At 44.1% G+C, this 19,061-nt stretch overlaps 1 protein-coding gene across 8 annotated transcripts in view; it reads left to right on the forward strand.

Moving 5' to 3' along the window:
• Nucleotides 1-19,061, forward strand: part of AGAP1 (ArfGAP with GTPase domain, ankyrin repeat and PH domain 1) — a 702,732-nt gene that overhangs the window by 579,408 nt on the left and 104,263 nt on the right. The gene's annotated exons all lie outside the window — the stretch shown is intronic.

The following is a 19,061-nucleotide window of genomic DNA, read 5'->3' on the forward strand; positions in this document are numbered from 1 at the left end:
AGAGAGAGAGAGAGAGAGAGAGAGAGAGAGAGAGAGAGAGAGGAGAGGGAGAGAGAGGGAGGAGGGGGGAGCTTGTGAAGTATGACTCCCCATCCCAAGACTCATTGCCCACGATTCGTACTGCTTGACAGTAATGATCTTATTACCGTACTGTGGACCTTGAAGAGGTTTCATGAGGAGAGGGAAAGGACGAGGTTCCATGTAATCAGGTGGCACGCACATTCCACGCCGTGCTGCTCACACGCTGATTGGACACAGTTTTAGCCCATCGTCTAGTCAATTACGCATAGCCCCTCGTGCTCCCATGATCGTCAGAGACATTGATGGCTCCTGTCTGGCGGCTGGCAGCCCGCCAGGGCTCTGGAGTGGCTCGCGCTCAGCCCTGCCTGCCCAGCGAGATGCTGCTTAGCTGGGATTGATTACCTTTCCCGTGCTTGGGCTTAATGGCAAGTCCGCATTGGAGAGGGCTTCAGGTGAAAAATGGACACAGGAGCCCAAACTCCTCGTCAATTCTGAGCCTTCCCCTTGTTTCCCTCTAATTGGTATTTAACGAGGGAATGCGGCGTGTTATTGAAGAGACTTCTTACCGGCTGCCATGGATCACACGTGTTGCATGCGTGCTATATTGTTTGCCTTTCAATGGTGAGATTCTCCTAATTAATCCAGTCAATCAATAAAAAGTACCTACTGTTTGCTTCTGACCCCAGTATGCTCAGGATCATGATATTCTGTATAGGCAAAGCATTAAGTACCTACTTCTTCCCAGGCACAGGGGTGTGTGTCTCTCCATCCCCCACCCCCCTCTCCCTGTCTCGGCTTCTCTCCATCTCTGTCTGTCCCCCTGTATTCCTCTGTCTCTGTCTCTGTCTCTCTCTCTCCCTCCCTCAGTTAAGAGATGTGTTATTTTCATTCTTTTGTACTCCTGGCTTATCATTGCAGTGATCAGAGTTCTAATGTCTTTCAATGTTGTTTTCCTCTGTCAGGTTGCTGTCATTGTATGAATTTGCCTCCCTGTTCTGCTCCCTTCTGTCTGTGTCCATTCTTTAAAGTCTTTCCAGTTTCCTCTGAAACTGGTCGTTTCTTATGGCATGATGATAATAATTTTCCATCATATTCATATACTACAATTTGTTGTATTTGTTTTTTCCCAGGTCGAAGGCATCCCCTTGTTTTCCATTTTTTTCATAATGCAAAAAGAGTTGCTTTTGAACATATTAGTCCTTTCCCTCTTTCTTTGACTGATCACTCTGGGGTGTGAGGTTAGTAGTGATACTGCTAGGTCAAAGCCTGTGCAGTTGGGTACACTTTCAGGCATAGTTCTACATTGCTTTTCACAACGGTCAGACCAGTTCAGAAATCCTCCAACAATGCATTTGATTAGAGTTGTTTTTAGTTTTCATTTCTCTGACTATTTGTGATTTAGAGCATTTTTTTTCATATTGATCATTTGCATTTCCTACACTGAAAATCTCCTGTTTACCTCCTTCACCCTTCACTATTACCTAATGGGGAATAGCTCTTTAGTTTTATACATTTGACTCAAACCCAGAGATCATATGTATGGAGCCGTAAGGGACTTTAGAAGTGAGGGAGGCCGAAAACCATGGAGGCAGAGAGAAGACAAGTGACTTGGCCAGGGACACACAGCAAAATGTCTGAGGCGAGATTGGAACTCAGATCCTCACTCTTGTTTTTGTCCCGCCTTGGGGTAGGGCACTAGATAGCCAACAATAAAAGGGATACACTTGAGCCTCCAAGATTTCCAGGCACTAATTTAGCTTTTGCATCTCCTCATCCCACCCCCCACCACCAAAAAATAAAATGGCCTTGGAGTGATCTAGCAGTAGACTTCCCTGGTGATCAGAACCTTCATTAAGGTCAGATGCCCAATAGGAAAACACAAGGGAGCAGATGTTTTCCTTTTTATCACTGACTTGGAGCCCCGTCCTGAGGCCTTGGCTTCTCAGATCTGAGTGAAAGCGTTCATGAAACGCATAGAATCATAGTTAGAGCTGAAAGGGGCCCCATCGAGTCTGGCCCCTTCGTTTTACAGATGAGGAAACTGAGGCTTGGGCGGTCAGGTGCTTTACCTGTACTATACCAGTAACCCCAAAGGCTGACTACTTTTGGTCTCCCCAGCTATTGAGCAGCTTGCCCCAAGATTGTACGGGCAGTGAGTGGCTGGGGCAGGTCCTCAGATCCCAAAGCTGTCCTCCTCCCTGCTGAATGAGACAAATAGGCAAGCCACGTTACTAACCTTAAAATGCTACAGAAGCATCAGCTCACATTATCCATCTGCAAGAATGTGTAAAGGACCCTCCTATGGGCTGGGCAGTGCATGAGGGGCTGGGGATACAGGGACAAAGAGGGAAACAGCCCCCTTGCCAGGAGCCAGCATTCTAATGGGAGAGACCGCAGAGACCCATCAAAACCGTGCATATGTGTTCACGTGTGTGTGTGTGTGTTATATGTGCCTATGTGTATGTATAGACACACACATTGGCCTGGGTGGTCAGTGGATGGATGTATTCTGGGGGATCGAGATGGCACATGGGGCAGGACAAAGGGCTGTGGCCAACGAAGGGAATCTGACAGTGGGATATTTGTTGCAGGCACTGGGGAAGTCTGCACTGTGACCCATGCTTTGGGGGCTAAGGTCCAGTGAAGATCACAGTCATGGGGTTCAGTGCACTTGGTAAACCAGTGGCTGAATTGTTGGAAGTGTCTTGCACATGAACACCTGAGGGGTTGGGATAGAGAACCCTCATTAAAAGGCTTCCCCAAACTTCCTTAAGTTTTAGTCCTTCGTCTCAGCTGCCACCCCCACCCTCACCTCTTCTCACAGCATGCCTCCAGAAAGGCCTGGACTCCAAGTCACGTGACCCACGCTCAGATAACAGCTTGTCTGCTTTGTATCTCTATGACCTTGTGCACTCTGAGCCTCAGTTTCCTTATCTGTAAGAGGGTGTTGTACTGATTACCTTCAAAGACCAGCCCCAGCTTTCAATAACTCCTCCTGTGATTTTCCTCATGTACATGTTGGGTTTAGAAGCAGAAAGAATCAGAAAGCTGGTGTCTTGAGGGCATGGCTTATCTTATCAGGTACCTTTGTCTGCATTGCCTAGTAGAGAGCCTCACACATAGTAGGAGCTTAATGACTGTTTGAGGAATTGAATTCAGGTTGCATTTTCTTGACTCTCCTTTGGACATCTGTTCAGTTGCCTAATCACTCAACAAGCATTTATTAAACACATCCTATGAGCAAGGTGTTACCCAAGGAACTGAGGGTCCAGAGGCAGAAGTGAAACAGCCCCTTCCGTCTTGGAGCTTACATTCTGCTGCGAGAGATGGTCAGGACAAAGCATACACAGGAAGGTCATGCCAAATCAACACTAGATAATTTAGTGCAAAAGGCCCCATGAGCCGGGGTGTCAGGAAAGGCAAGTTGAAGGTGATGTGCTGAGTTGAGGATTAAAGGGACCCAGGAATGCTACACAGCAGAGATGAAGAGGGAGTGCATTCCAGGCACAAGGGACAGTCTTGGTAGAGATAGCAGCTAGACAGTCTGTATGAGGAGCAGCCAGAAAGCCTTTGGATGGTTTACCTGGACTGTTGGGTCCATGAAAGGGAGTCATGTGTAGTAAGATAGAAAAGGAGAAGAATTTTTATTTTCCAGTAAAGGTAATAGGGAGCCACAGTAGTTTATTGAAGAGGGGTGTGACAGGTTCAGGAAGGCCAACTAGCTAGCTATTATCATAGCTCAGGCCAGGCATTAGGTACCAAGATGGTGGCATCTGCAGGAGGTGTTGGGAAGGTAAAAGTGAGATTTGGCTCTTGCTTGGTTGTGGAGGGAGTGAGACAATTCCCATCAGAAGACTCTTCTGTAATGGGAATACAGATTTGGAAGATCTTCCCCGCCCCTAGGCTAAAGTGCACCTGGAGCCTGGGGTGGGAGGGCTTGTTTTTCAGTAGATACTTTTTGATTGGCCAGTGAGTCAATAAGGTTGTTACATTCTCTGAGCCAGGAGAAGGCTATATAAGCCCTGATGTGAGGCTTTGTTTTGGGGGCTCACTTTGAGAAGTGTTCTGTGATTTGATCTGTATTCTGGGAAGCTGTTGTCCAGAGCCCCCCCACCCCACCCCCGGCTTTGAAAAACCCAGATGTTGAAACCCAGATGTTGACTGGGTATGGATGTAATGGTTGGACAGTTTGGAAAGCTGTCTACTTGATCTGTTTCTGTCTTGATAATTCTGCCTGTATACTTTGAAGTTTGGGGTGCTGACCTTTTTCCCCTGAACAAGGTAAATGATATATGGTCTGACTGATTAAAGTAAGCTTGTTAACCCATTTTGAGTTGCTTTCCTTTATCAAAGCAGATCCAAGAACCTGTGGTGGCAGCAAACCCTGAGTACGCTTGGGGTGCTTGCTGCTACATCTTCCTAAACTTTAGGGCAAATATTTCTTTGGGGAGCGAGTTCAGATTTCCTGAGTAGTCAACACTTAGTCAAGATCTGCCTGAGAGTCTTCCTCACTTGAGTTTGTTGGCAAAGGTCACCTGTCACCACTTTCTCTGAACTGCTCACCTTCTTTGATAACTTTCAAAGTGAGGACTTATCAAGTGTGTAAATGGCTTCTTAAGTCCTTCCTCCTCAGTCCTTGTCTCAACCACAATTACATTTTTATATTAACTCAAAATCAGGACCCTCACATCCATTACTTTCCAGGTCCCACTTAGCACGCTGAGGGGGGCACATCTACCTCCGCTTAGGCATCACTGACTTAGAGAAAGAGATGCCATGCTCTCATCTGTCATCATTGTGAAGGTTCTCTAGCAAAAAAAAAATTTTTTTAATAAACTTTATTGATAGATGTTTGAAAAATCACTGAGGTTTCCCAATTTGTACCATGTCCTGTACCCATTCTGGGAAGCTATCCTTTATACAAGGAAGAAAAAAAATCGGAAAAAATATATCTCAGCAAAATAACCAACATTTTGGGGAAAATCAGTGTTCCTATCTTCTTTCACCTTTGTAAAGAGTGAGGAAGGCCCCGTCCGTTTTTTGGGCTGAGCTTCCACTGACCAGATTTGCTCATTGTGATGTTGTAGCTGTCACTTCTGATTGCTTTGTTGCTCTCCCCATTGGGGTGGTTAAGAATGTTGTTCTCCTGGCTAACTTCCTTTTGTATCAGATCATATAAAGTCTTCCCACGCTTTTCAGTTCATCTACAAATCCAATTAGTTCAACTTAGTGAATATGTATTAAGTAACAACTATGTGCCAGGAGCTGTTATAAGTAGAGAAACAAAGGCAAAATCTTACCTTCCATTTCATTTTGATCCTTGGATGGGTTCTGTCTCATCCTTTGATCATCTGAAGGCTCTGTGACCCCATGAAGATGGGGTGGGTTTTTTCCTTTCTTATAGTAACCTTTCTGCTCCCTTTAGTCCACGGGGAAGAATTGGAAGCTGTAAAGAGACAGACTTGGGTTTGATGTTGGGGATAAGGAAAAAAAAAAAACTTCCAAACAATTGGTGCGATCTCAAGATGGAATGTGCTGCCTTGGGAGGGAGGGAGTTCACCAGCCCTAGGCACCTTCAGGCAAAGGGTGGCCATTTCTTGGGTGTCTTTTGGAAGGGATTCTTATTTGGGAGTAGTTTGGACTCCAGCGTTCTTTAGGCAACTCTGAGATGCTCTGATCCATGCAATCATAGGATCTGAGATGGGAGGGACTTTGGAAGTAATCATGTCTAACTCCCTCATTATAAAATTGAGGAGAGTGAGGCCCAAAGCACTGAAATCACTCAGCTAAGGTCACACAGATCACAGCTAGAAGAGCTGAGATTTGAACTCAGGTCCTTAGACTTGGAAACCCATCTCCCAAAAGTCTCCCCCACCTCATTCATGTAACCCACAGTTTACTGGACGTCAACAAATGCCTCTGGCTTCTGGGATGCCTGAAGGATTCCCCTGAAAATTATAGCGACAGTCCTACCATCTGGGGCCATATTTGACAAGCTAAATTTGTAAAGGGCCAAACGGCAAATGAATGAGTTATAAAAGCTTTTCTTTATAACTCGTGAAGAAATATGAGCCCAACCTGTGCTTTGAAAATGAGCTGAAAAAGTGCTTTACTTGGATTTCATGTATCAGTCAACTGCTTTTGGTTGGTTATAAAATTCATTTTTGGCTTGGGCTTGTTCTGAATTTAAATAATCGCAGCACTAAAACCTTAATTGGTATTGAGTGACTAACAGAGCATCTGAGAATTGGGAGCTGGATTTATAGACCTCCGAGATCATGTAGTCCAATCCCTCTGAGTCTACAAATGAGGGCCTTGCTCTGGAGATTCATTCAGAGTTCAGGGACATTCAAAGTTCTCTTGTCCAGCCTTCTGGATTTTACAAATGAGTCAGGTGAGGCCCAGAAAAATGCAGTGATTTTCCTAAGGTCACGTGGAGACAGATCCAAGATTCAGCCCCAGATCTCTGAATTTATATAAAAAACTCTGTCTTCTCCACCGGGCCCCCTCTAAAAAACCCCAACTTGTGTTCGTCTTTTTTGTTCTTTGTTTTGTGATTTACTGAGATTCTATTTGGGGCCCCAAAACTAGGAAAACTGTCCATGAAGAATCTATTTTCAGTTGAATTCAACAATTAAAATTTTTCATTCATTTATTTCTTTTTTTAGCAGGGCAGGGGGTGGTGTTTTCATACCATCTTCATTTCCGAATATGTCCCTCTTTTCTCCCCTGACCTTCCGTGTATATCTGGCAAGTATTCATTGCATGCTGAATCTGTGTGGTTTTCTCTTAGATGGTTGTTTGGCCTTATTGGCCAGTCCCTTGGCCAGTACCATACTTACTTACCATACTTCTCCTCTCCTATCCTTCGACTCATTGGTTCTTAAGCTCCTTGAAGGTCAACGGTAGCAATAGAGACTTTATGAGGACTAGAACATTGATTTTACTGATACAGAGAAAACTCAAATAAGAGGAAGCTTTCTCTGCCAATGCAGCCTGCAGTCAGAGACTTGTCTGGGTTACCAGGAAGTTCAGCAGATGGGTCAGAGTCTTCCCAGCCATGATTCCAGTTTTCTGTCTCCTGCGCCACAATAGTACCTAAGAAAACCTTGTTCATTGATTGATTGACTGATGTTCAAGGGCCAAGAACCTTTTTCCAGAAAAAGAGAGTGAGGGAGGCCTTTGACCCCATTCTCAATCACACTGAGTCAGTCAGCAGGCAATTATTAAGGGCTGTAGCTATGATGGGTCCTGGGGATCCAAAGACAGGAGAATAGCCCCTGCCTCCTGACTTGTGCTGGTGCCTCTATTTCTAACATGACGTAATCTCACTTTAGATTCTAATATTCTCGGGCAGGATGTGCGCCATGACCCCGTTCCATTTTACCCATAGCCTAGTTATCTGTGTATATCTCTTACCTTCTCCACTCTTACTCCATTAGGTTACAGTGGAGTAAGGGCAGGCGCCATATTGGTTTTTCATCATTGCAACCCCAGTGCCTAGCATACAGTCAGAGTGTAGTTAAGACCACATTGAGTTGAATTGTACATCATGTTTAATCTGTGAGAGACGAATACTTATGGTTATAATCAGATACAACAAAACTGGAAATACATTTATGTCGATGCCAACATGCCTGTCTAAATGCTTTTACCATTTATTAGATTAGTGCATAAGCCATGTTTAAATAGGAATCTGCTCTTGTGTACAGTCAAGAGAGTGGAATCAGTGGTAATTATCAGCCCTGGGCAAGTCACTTCACCCTGTTTGCCTCAGTTTCCTCATCTGTCAAATGATTCCGAGAAGGAAATGGCAAACCCCTCCAGTATCTCTGCCAAGAAAACCCCAAACAGGATGACAGAAGAGTCAGATATTAATGAAATGACTGGTCAATGACAGTGATAGAACTGGAAGCGACCTCAGAGGTCGCCTGGTCCAGTTGCATTTGACATATGAGGAAACTGAGGGCTGAAGAGCATAAGTAACTTTTCCAAGGTATAACAAGCAATGGCTGGAAGAGCCAGAACGTGAACCCAGGACCTCAGACTCTAATCATCTTTCCACTGCGCCATATTGACCCACCATCATCACCAAAATAGAATTTTCAGTTGCTTGAAATCATAATTATGTATGTATACACACATGGTGTGGCGAGGTGGCGCCATAGGACACAAGCACTGGGCCTCCCTCAAGTCAGGAAAACTCAGCTTCCCAAGTTCAAATCCAGCCTCAGACGTTTACTAGCTGTGTGACCCTGGGCAAGTCCCTTAACTGTTTACCTGAGCTGCCTCATCTAACAAACGAGCTAGAGAAGGAAATGGCAAAAACCACTCTAGTGTCTGTGCTAAGGAAACCCCAAATGGGGTCATGGAGAGTTGGAACCGCTGAAACCACTGAACAGCAAACACACACATGCAAATATATGTATATAAAACATTCTAGGTGTTAGTGTGTATTGTGATATTAGAATTTATTTAAATATATGTATATAATATATAATAATGTATATTATATATTATATAATAATTATGTCATATATTATATATAATATAATAATTATATATAACATAATATAATAATTATATAAATATATATGTATACATACTAGGTGTTAGTGTGTATTGTGATATTAGACTTTATATAAATATATGTATGTAATATATAATGATATATATTATATAATATAATAATTATATATAAAATAATATATAACATAATATAATAATTATATAAATATATATGTATACACACACACACACTAGGTATTCTTCTTCAACAGAAAACCCCAGATCGCAGGATTTTGAGTCAAAAAAGACCTCATGCTGATCTTGTCCAGCCCAAGCACTGGTCTTTTTACAAGAGAGGAAACTGACGCACAAGTCATTGACTTGCCAGAGGTCACATACATGGGGAGTAAACTCCAGAATTTGAACCCAAGCCTTTTGACTTCAGGTCCAGCGTTTCCACTGCACGCCAGTGAGGAAGGCTACTGGCACATTGTATAACCCCCTGTGGAAGACTTTAGAAAGACAGACAAGAACGGAAGAGTCTGTGATTTTATGTTTGTGTCTGTTTTGTGTCCTGTGGCTCACACAGCAGCTTCCTTCTCTGCCCTCAGTCTGTGGCATGTGGGGTTAGAGAGGCATCTCGGTACTCACAAGTTCATTCAAGCCCTTGTCCTTTGGCGCTTGTGGTCTCCCCCAGGGATGAATTTCCACCTTGAACCTTGTGGGGCAGACTTGTCATGTTTTTGTCCGGCCCAAACATCAGTTCTGATGGGCATCCTGAAGCGTGAAGGTGCCATGTCCATTGCTGTTGTTGGAGAATAAAGGAGAAAAGTGGCAAAAGTTTAGGCCACATCTTGTGTGCACATCGATATGTGAAGACCCCAAGGGGGAGATCCAATTCCTTTATTCCGGAATTAGGGAGATTTTTAAAGAAAGGAAGAAGGGTCAGTAGCTTTTTGACACCCGGGTAGATGGAGAGCATTACCTGCTAAATTTCTAGCTTCTAACAACTCAGACATCAGCAGTCGCCACCTTCAGTTATGGGCCTTCATGGGCAATTAAGGCCTTACCTTCTGCCATTTTTTATTCTAATGAAGAGGAAGGGATTTCTCTCATGCTGAAATATTTCCTTTCAATGTTTGGTTTCTTCTTGGCATCTTGACTTGGGGAAAGGCTCAGGAATAAGCACTAACATTTCTCTTACCTGAGATGGTTATCTGCCACAAAGGTCTGCACCCAGACTTTCTTGAATCAGAAAAAAAAAAAGGCCTCTGAACTGGGAGTGTAAGGAAACTGTTGCTTAAATTGAATGGGATGAAAATTAATTAACTGATGATCAAAACCACGAAATTTCCTTTTTAAAAAATTGTTCTGTTCATTAGACTTAACACTTAGCAATGAACAATCATCTTACTCTCTAGAGAACAAGGAAGATGATTTAGGAAAACGTGCTTTTGTTTGTTTTTTATGTGTGTATGAAATTTACAAAGGCAGTCAGTCCTCAAACTGCCCTGTTTGTGTGTCTGAATATCTTTGATTTCTCTTTGTTCTATTTTTAAATGTTTTATTGATTCCATTTACTTTCCTTCTGCCTGTGGCTCTCTCCCTACCCTCTAACTCACTCTCCTTCCCAAACTCCAGTTGCCTATAAAGCCTTGTTAAGCTTCCACATCTCCTGTCCACAGAAAATTCACCAAGTTCCACCCACATTTTCCTAGGGCTCAATACATATAAGGTACATAACACAAGATAGGAGAATTTGTGATCTAATGGGTGCAGAGCTAACCACAGAGTCAGGCTGACCTGACACGTACTGGCCATATGACCTTGGGCAAATATCTTGAGTTCTCAGAGCCACAAGCAACTCTCTCCAGTGATAAATTACAGATGAATTACAAGTCTGGGAGTTTTCATCAGAGAGCCCCTGCCCTCCAGAAGCTTGTATTTCTATTGGCAAGGAGACCATAGCTTTCGCTCACAATAACAACCTGACTATGTTCCTAGACTCCTTTCTTGGAATGCCCCTCGGGTACCCCCCCCCCAGTAGCCAAGTTTAGTGTAATAGATCTGTGTATGACATTGACCTTCCTAAAACCACAAAACTCATAGAATGCTATAGATTCAGAGCTGGACAGGACATGTTTCTCATACTAACTAATCCAACATTCTCCTGAAATGAGAATGCTCACTACCCGGCTACAGTCTTCCAGCCTCTGGATCCCACCCCAGATGTGGGCTAACAACTATTTAGCCTCCTTGGGCCTCACTTTAGTCTAGTGGGCCTCCAGTCCAGTTGTATGATGCTATAATTTCTCCCTCAGTCTCAGTTTTATCACCTGGATAATGGAGTTGGTCTCAGTAACCTCAAAGGTCCCTTCAAGCCACAGATCTAGGAGCATAGTACCTCTCTGGGCCTCAGTTTCCTCCTTTGTAAATGAGAGGTTTGGACTAGATGCTTCTGGAGTCCCTTCCAGCTCTGGAGCTCAGTGACCCTTTTAAAAATTTCACATGTTCTGTCATTTTACATAGGAGAGTATGAGCATTTAAATTTTGACATTCAGATTTCAAAGACAATTTTCATTGTACTAATCCTATCCATTTTTCAATCATTTTATAATAGCGTAGAAATTTTCCTTTCCCATCAGTGCTCTTAAGTGTCCTGACAATTTATGCGAAGAGGAGTTTTAGATTGTAATTTCCTTCTCATGCCTGTAATTTTGTGGGTTTTCTCTAAGCTGGGTCAGTGCTGTTTTCTTTGCTGACTCCCCCCTTCCTCGAGCATTTCTTTTTCTTCCCTAGTACTTTTCCCAGAGAGATAGAAAGCTTCATAGCTTTGTTCATTATGTACTTTTTTCCTCTCTGAAAGGGAGGGAAACATGTTGGAAAGCACTGACAGTGTAAAAAGAAAAGGTATCAATTAAAGAGTTTAGTGAGAATAGCTCGCTGTTATGAGGAATACTTTCCCTTTACCAATGTAAATTCCAGTTCAACTTAGTCCAAAATACAATTTTTTTTAAGTACCTATAATGTTCCAGACACCATGCATACAAAGGTAAGGGACCAAAGCAGTCTGCTGTCTGCTAGCTTTCTTTTCCTGGACAGGTACGTCTTTGAGACAGATCAGTCCAATCTAATCAAGTGGGTCGGGGGGAGAGGAGAGAGGGGAAGAGAGAGAGGGAGAGAGAGACAGAGACAGAGAGAGGAGAGCATTGATTAGGGGCTTGAGGAAAGGAAGAGATACTTGAACTTTCATTTTCACCATGATCCTAAATGTCTTAATTTTTAATATGGTGAATGTCAATAGGTATAATCCATTGAATGGAAACTGTTTGGGGCCCTCAGTAATCTTTAAATGTCGAGAGGTCCTGAGGCCAAGAAGTTTGAGATCCTGTGAACTATACAGTGCTACCATATTTTTTTTTGCATGGTGGAGGTTTTGTTTATGTTGTTCTGAATGTTTAGCCTTAACCCAGCACATGATTTGGGGATTTCTTGGGTGCAGGGAGCTCACGGTAAGGAAATTCCCCTTACAGCAGAGCCTGATTGTCAGCATCCAGTTAGGCAGAGTTTCTTAGCTTGGAGTCCCCCACCTTAGTTCAGTTGTTTCTGTGATTTTTGTTACAATTATTATTGTAATATTGAATTGTTTTACTGTTTTATTCATTAATTGTAAAGTACAATTATTATTCATTTTAATGACTTATTTCATGATACTTGGCCTCCTTTGTAATCCTACATATTTTAGTTTATGCATTTTCAAACAGTCTTCTGAGAAGCGGTCTATTGGCTTCACTTGACTGCCAAAGTTCCATGACACAAAAATGGGTAAGGGCCCATGGGGCATGGAGAGGAACATAGATTGGAGCTGAAAGGGACCTCAGAGGCCATCAGGTCAAACTCCCCACATTTTACATAGGAGAAAACTGAGGCCAGAGAGGTGTGCCCCAAGTCACCCAAGCTGTCATTGACAGGAGTGGGATCTGAAGTTTTGTGACTCTTTCCACTGTGGCCTTCAGCCTCTCTCTCTCTCTCTCTCTCTCATTTTTAATCTCGCTCGTTCTCTCTCTCTCTCTCTCTCTCTCTCTCTCTCTCTTTCTCCTCCCTTCTCATCTTCTCTTCTCTCCCTTCTTCTGTTCCCTTCTCTCCTTCTCCCTTTCTCTCTCCATAATAATTATCTAAAATCATTTTGCCTCTCCAAAACTGAAAACCTGATTTTTTTTTAGAGGGATAACTTTACCAGAATGGCTGTGTTTTTAGTTTTAAATCAGCTTCTAAATATGTTGTGTCATCGGCGTCTGTCCTTCTTCATCTTAAAGAAACAGTGTGATGGTTTTGATGTGATTTTGCAGGGACTGAAATGCTATTCCCTGTGTGCCACCATAACATTAAAGTCAGTTGCAACTTGCTCCTTAGAAATATAAAGTTTTATTTATCTCTTGGAGGAAAAAAAAAAAAAGGCCCAGTTTCCTAAGACCTAGAATGCAACTCCATCTCCCTCCTCTATCTTGGGGGGAATTGGAGTCGGCTACACAGCAGGAAATGTAACCCCCCACTACAACATAACAAACAACCCTGACAGGTCTGGATGTTGCGGCCGCTCAGATTTCGCTATCCAGGAAATCTATAAACCACGCAGAGCTTTCCAAAGTCATTAACGCCACCCTTGTATTGATGATTTCATTTCTCCATTATGGAACGGCGGACTAGCTACCTCATGGCTTTTGTCATGTTCCCCTTCTTCCTCTCATCTTCTCCCTGAACCACTCCCCCCCCCCCCCCCATACACATACACACTTATTTCCCACCAAAAAAAAATCCATTGTGAAAATTGATTTGGAGATCAGCTTTGATAAAAGCCCTCATTCAGTCCTCCCCAACCCTGCATGGCCGTCTTAGGAAGGGCTGATTATTTGGATGCCCGGGCATAAGCCGCCCCGTCAGACTCGGAGTTGTGCGGAGATTAACGGGGGCCCTGCCGACCATTTGTCACGCAAATAACGGTGCCAGGGACTGAAATACAATTAATCATTTTTTTCCCCTGGATTGAAACCTTTTATCAGGTGTGTCAGTTTCATTATTCAATAAGCGATTAGTAACAGCCATTGTCATTTGGTAGTTAACAGCTCAGATCTTACACCTGGGCCAAGCATCACATGGAGAAGGAAGTTTCAGTACCCATCTGTCCCGAGGAGAGCCAGCTGAACTTGCCAGGCGCCAGGGGAACAGCTGTGGGGAGATGAAAGATGAGAATGCCCAGCCCGGAGCTGGGGCTTTTCACTCTCTGATCCCCCCGGGGCATCTGCGCATCTCACCTGACAGTCAGGGAGTAATGGGAGAAAGGGATTGTGTCTAGGGTCCTCTGGCACTGGGAACATCGTGAGACAGCAGCTAGCACGAGGCTCCAGCTCAAATGTCACCTTGAACACCTTGGTCAAGTCACTTCCCTCCACTGTAATAACACCCTCCTGGGGTACAGCGTTTGGGCCATCCTTCCTTCTGACTGAGAGAGCAACATCCCAAGGGTAAGGTCTCTATCGCCCTCTGTACCATAGCGCCGTGGTCTTCAGAGAGTGGATGTGAAGGAAGGGCTGTTAACCAAATGGAATGATCAGGAGAGTGTCACCAAAAAATACATATGAAGCGGCATTTTCTTTTTTCATTTATTGAAAGAAACGGTCCCTACTTTTACGTTGCGCTATTTCGAATGTCAATGGGCTTTCAAGTAGGTTTCAACCAGAGACCACTGTCTTATTATTCACTCTCAGTATGCCTGACAGTTCCTAACACAGTGGTATGTATATAGTAAGGATTTCAGTAATAGCAATTAAATGAAAAGAGGAATGAGTGAATGGATGTGTGGGTCAGTGGGTTAAGGACTTCTCGTTTCCATCACATTGCACTGGAGATACACACACCTAATCCACCTGTCTTTGACTACCCTAAACAAACTTTTTCGGCATTTCTCTCCAGTCTAGCTCTTTCTAGAAGCACTGGTCCCCTCCCCCACAAACTGAGAATTAGAGTTACATGGGTGCCATGAACCCTCCTCTGTATTTTGTTATGTCCTTTGTAATCTCCTGTATTCTAATTTTTTCTTTCCATTCACATAACCAAACAGAAGTTTGGTAACTGAAATATCTTTTAAAGCCCTTGGAATCAGAGAACCATGAAGTTAGAGTTGGAAGGCACTTGAGAAGTCGTCTAGCCACCCTCCCATTTTTACAGAGCAGGAAACCAGAGCCTGGGAAGGGCTCACAATGCTGATGGTGAGCATCAGAGGGGAGGTTTGAGCCCAGGGTGCTCAGATTCCAAAGCTACAACCCTTTCTCCTCCATGATGGTGCTTCTTCTACCATGGAGTTGGCCCAAGTCTAGGTGGGAGCTCGCCTGTATCTCTACCTCATGAAGGTCTGTCTCCCTTGGGATCCCACAGTGATGGTTCCACGTGAGCCAGTCTTTCTTATCTTGTGAAACCCCATTGCAGCTGCCAGAGCACACGTTGACTTAGTGTCCTCACAGCCATTGACTAAATTCTTTTTTCATAAAGATCTGCCCAAATGTGGTTGACTTTTTATTTTCCAGCTTCCTGTTCAGCCTCTAATGCCCAACGCATGTCATGGAAACAGAAATCCCTTTTCCTAACATTAAGAAATAGAGACTGAAGAGGCTATCTAACTCATGTTGGCCAGCCCAGTTGAATCTGCACATATTGCCCTTTTAAATCCACTTAATGCTGCCTCACTCTGTCACTTTCTCCTTCCCTCCTGCTCCCACCAAAGCCCAGGAGTTTTCATCCCAGGTACGGCTTCCTGTTCCAACTATTCCCCATAACCCCAGGCATTGCCATCTCACCCCTCTTGAAAGTGCATGAGATTTTTTTGTTTATTCAGGTCCATGTTGTTTGCTTCCAATAGGCGTAAACTCCTTGAAATCAAAGACTGTTCCACTTCTCCCCTAAGCTTAGCAGGGATTTGTATACATTAGGAGCTTAATAAAAGGGTGCTGGACTGAATTGAAGGCCATCACCATCATTTCTTCTACGATCGGAATTTGGTCTCATGCCTCATTTTCCCCATTTTCAACTTGCTAAAGACTAAAAATTGTATGGACCCATCTTATTTTGCTTTTCGAGCTCTACAACCAAGTAATTCTTTAAATGAACCTCTATAAAGCAGAGTCAGTTTGTTACTAATTTTTCTGACAATATTCCACAGATCATGCCACAGCAGAGAAAGCATGTGACCCTAAAGAATGCACATCTCACAAACGCTCACCACCACAATTCTGGGAGATACAGAGGACAAGTAACATTTTTCTTGATTTACAGATGTGGAAATTGAGGCTTAAGCACTCTCTTCTTCTGTGAGAATACTGCTGTCATTAAGGACTGGTCAACAGCTAAGTATCTCTAAATCAAGGAGATCCATTGAACCAGACCTAAGCTGGTCCTGCTGAAGTACACAGGCTTCAAGGCTAAGCTGTGGCTTGGGGTCTGAGTGAGGGGAGGCTCATTACCAGCAAGTTGGCCTTGAGTTTTTCAACCATCACAAGCCCAATGAGTATGGCAGTGGTGAGAGAAGTGGCCTCCGACTTAGGAAGACCTGAGTTCAAATTGTGACACAGACATGTGCATCCTGTGTGACCCTGGGCTTCTCAGTCAGGCCCCTATAAATTACAGAGAAGGTGTCAAGTGGCACTGATGAAGGGAGTTTCTATCAAGAGTTCCTGATATTGAGAAAATAACGCCCAGTCTCTGTCGCTATAGCAACAAAACCTATGTGCACACATGTGTGTACTGCATATACAGGTATGTGTGTGTGTGTAAACAGAGTAATATATGTTTGTATGTATTTTATATTTATATATATATATATATATATATATATATATTTGAAAGTTCCTATGAAAGAAACAGTTTCAGTAGTTAATCAAGCATCAAACTCTTATCTCAAACGATTGCACATCACTTTTCCCCATGTTTAAGCAACTGCCTTTTCCTTTGGCATTAGCTGTCCCCTTCCCCCACTCTTTAATCTGACATAGCCATGGAGGCCAGTGAATGCAGTTTAGTCCCTGAACCTCAGTGACTCCAATTGATCTCTGGTCTTCTGAGTGTCTGCTCCAACAAAGCGATTCCCAGCCATCCATGTCCGCCCATTCAGTGTGACTCTCATGTTCTCTTAGACACTGGCCCCTGGGGTGCACCCAGTGTGCTGTTTTTTCTTTGTAGGGTAGGGATAGGATCTGTCCAAGGTTTGTGCCTCCTTCCCCACCATCTTTTTCACTCACATTTTTTCAGTGATTTCCTCCATGCCGCCTTTCCTTCATAATTCCTCATCCACACTTTGTTACAGCCTGCACAGATGCACTACAGGCTTTCCCTTTACACGTTGGACCATTCAGTTCTTCAGAGACCATTTTGTTCCATTTTTCACAGACATTCAACACCATGTAAAAAAGATGAACTCTTGGTCCAGGGAGAAACTTCAGGTCATTAAAGGAGCTTTGTAATTTCCCAGAGACTGTTTAGCCTGCTCTCCTCCTGCTGTGTTCTAGGTCTAGCTCATTGGCACATAGTAGGCATTTAATACATGTTGGTTAGCTGGATATCTGTTTGGTGGCAAAGATACATCATCTTGATATTGTGGGCTAAATGCCCGACTCTTTACTTTGCATTTCTCACATTTTAAGGATTCTCCTTCATTCTGATGTTGTGCTCGGTTAATACTTGGATTGAGTGCATTGGAAACCGTGAGATGAAAATCCTCTTACCCTGGTCACCTTCAACTATTAAGATTCCAGAAAATGTAAAAAGTTGATGCATACAGTGGGAACAGACTCCTGAGAGAGGAGACGCCTCATTGCATTGTCCTGGGTCTTTTTCCTTGACTGGAATTGCCTGCACTGTCTACAGAATGGAGCTATGGCGGGTTTAAAGGAAGACAAGAAATATAGAACAGCACGTCCTTGGTAACGGATTTAAAGGCTTCTTGTTTATCAGCCTATAACAGGCAAGATTACAGACTCCCTACTCCAGAGATGAAGCCGATGGTCCAAAGCCAGGTCCATCCTTCACCCCAGGAAAGGAACACTTGTCTCTGGAATGAGAGAGTAACCACTGCTGCTTCTTCTTTGGAGCAAGGCAGCCTGGTGTGGGGTTTGCTGCCTGGGGATGGAATGTTTTTGGTCTCTGTAACTCATCAAGAAGGAATGTCCCCTGGGGCCTGGACTGTTCACCATGTGCTCTAGCAGAGGGAGAACCCCTGCCAGTGAGATAGAGGGTCCTGTAAGGACCTTAGTGAAGTAGGACAACTGTAGGGCATAATTTGGCACAAGAGGAAGGGTAGCATCACTGCCATCTGAGGACTGACCTGGGCTCACTTACAACCTCTGTCAGCTCGGACAAATCCCCGCACTGTGGCTCCATGTCCTCAGAGGTGCCTTCCAGCCCTGGTGCTGTAATCCTCCGAGCAGCAAACTGCAAGTGAACATGAACTTCTCTTCTGGCACAAACAGAGGAGTCCCAGGAGGGTCAGTGCCCACGAGAAGACTTCCCTCCCAAGCATCAGAGGTATCTGGCCCTGTCATTTGCAGATGAAGAGTCTGGGGCTTTAAGGAGGGAAGGTACTGGACCAAAGACACACAGATCCAGCCTCAGATTCAGAGGGAGCTCAGAGGCCATCAGATCCCTCTCCCATCTTACAGGTGAAGACACTGAGGCTCACAGGATGGAAGGGACTGTTCCAAGGCCACACAGATCAGAGATCTAGCATTCAAAGGAACCTTGAGTCTCATCCTTCTCATTTTACAGATAAAGAAACTGGGCCTCAACAGAGGGAAGAGACTTGGCCAAGGTCACACACATTATAAGGAGAGCCATGATTTTCACCCAGGTCATCTGACACCAGAGCCAGTGTGCTTGCCACTTTACCATTAATGTCTGGGGACTGTCCTCCCTCTGGAAAACCTCCTATTGATGAAGAGCTGATACAGAGCTAGCTCCCTAGGAGACCCAGGAGCAGCTAATGTGACCCCGAAAGATGGACTGCGAACCTTGACTATCTCTGATTATCCCCTTCTCTTAAAAGGGGCTGCGTGAGTGTTGAGACTCCCAGAAAAGGACCCCAGCTGCCAGCTTTCCCTGAACTCCGCCAAAGTGGCCAATTGGGTCTGAATCATTTAGAAAGGAGAGAAATAATCATTCACATGTAGTCATTTTTTTGTCATGCAGAGGGCTAGTACTGAGAAGAAACTTCCGAGGTTGGTGTGACCTTGTTTAGTCAGACCCAGTGGTGACCAGAAGGTGCGAGATGCCTGTCACAGCATGGACCGTGGCCAGAAATCTACTGCACGGGACGGGAAGGCACCTGACAGCAAGAAGGAGCCAGAAACTGCCCATTCTCTTCCGCGGGTTTTCCTTAATCCATGCACTCACCAGGAACGCAGTAGGGCCTACTGTGTGCCAGGGACTGCACAAAATAGACACAGCGACATACAAAGCCTTTCTCACTTCCTACGGGCAAGACTGTGGCA

Source organism: Petaurus breviceps, unplaced genomic scaffold (assembly GCF_028583685.1).
Source record: "Petaurus breviceps papuanus isolate PSGF00001 unplaced genomic scaffold, PetGlider_PUasm1.0 567, whole genome shotgun sequence".
Classification (NCBI taxonomy): Eukaryota; Metazoa; Chordata; class Mammalia; order Diprotodontia; family Petauridae; genus Petaurus; species Petaurus breviceps.